This window comes from Palaemon carinicauda, chromosome 12 (genome assembly GCF_036898095.1).
Source record: "Palaemon carinicauda isolate YSFRI2023 chromosome 12, ASM3689809v2, whole genome shotgun sequence".
In the NCBI taxonomy this organism is placed as follows: Eukaryota; Metazoa; Arthropoda; class Malacostraca; order Decapoda; family Palaemonidae; genus Palaemon; species Palaemon carinicauda.
The window spans coordinates 76143033-76144432 of NC_090736.1; the positions used below are offsets into that span (position 1 = coordinate 76143033).

Below are 1400 nucleotides of genomic sequence, written 5' to 3' on the forward strand. Positions count from 1 at the left end.
ATAAACAAAGCTCTTAAAATTTAGAGCTTCGACCAACAACTGCACATAGTAGCTCATCCTATGTTTCAACTTAACCACATTTAATCCTCTATAGTATAACAACAATATTTCAGGCATACAAAAATACAGCATCAAAATATTTCCACTTGTGTTGTGAGTTTCCTACCAAAGCCAATGATTTCCTACATCTATTATACAATTCTTACAAGGCAGATGGTAATTGCATTAATCTGTTTCCTCATTATTACATAATTAGTAGATAGTAACCTTCTCAGGGTCAATAATATCTGCATAGTTAATATTCACACACATACACACACACACGCACACACACACACACACACACACACATATATATATATATATATATATATATATATATATATATATATATATATATATATATATATATATATATACACCACAAGAAACATTATACCCAGTGAATCCTGTACGGTTTCTGTCTGCTTCTATTTATCAAAAATAAAAATTAATCTTATCACTATTCTTAAAATATTTATTTTAATTGTTCATTACTTCCTTTGCACCCTAATTATTTCCTTGTTTACTTATATCCTTTCCTCACTTTGTTAAATTTCCCTGTTGGGGCAATTAAGGTTATAGCATCCTGCTTTTCAAACTAGGGTTGCAACTTAGCTGCTGTGCTAATAATAATAATAATAATAATAATAATAATAATAATAATAATAATAATAATAATAATTCAGATCTTACCTTGCCGGATATCAGTCGACTCACCTGATCCAATAGTTTCGACGGACGATCGAAGCCGAAGTCTCGTCTGCCACTAAATATCTGGGTCTCCCAAAAACTCTTGGAAAAACGGGTCGCGGAACATCATTGGGATTTTGCGAGACATTTCTCTGCGAGGATAAAGACACTTTAATATTCTCCTAAAAGTTTATGGATATTTGAGTTTCGTGTACTGTCTAAAACAATGGATTCGAATCTGTGGAATATTCGTATCCCATGTGTAAGTATATCACTAGTGTATCCGACCCGCTAATTATGTAAATAGGTATACACATACACCCAAGCAAACACCCACAAACACAGACTAATTCAATCATTCCCACTTCCTCTCCCTCTCCTAACTACAACACGCTACTTTGGGCAATTTGTGTGTGTGTAAAATATATATATATATATATATATATATATATATATATATATATATATATATATATATATATATATATATATATATCCTGTATAAATGTGTGTGTAGCCTACACTTGCTCTTTATTATATACGGGAGATTAACAGCGTAAAGCCCTCTTTTAGAACAGGTGTAATCGTTATATATTTAAATTGTCATTCGTTTATACAAAGGGATCGACTAAGTCTTAGTGAAACACAAATATGAACCAAACGAACGG

The 1400-nt window shown here is 31.4% G+C and overlaps 1 pseudogene; it reads right to left on the minus strand.

Annotated features, from left to right (window-relative positions):
• Positions 1 to 880, minus strand: part of LOC137650902 (alpha-crystallin B chain-like) — a 4596-nt pseudogene extending 3716 nt beyond the window's left edge.
• Between the last annotated feature and the right edge of the window lie 520 nt (positions 881 to 1400).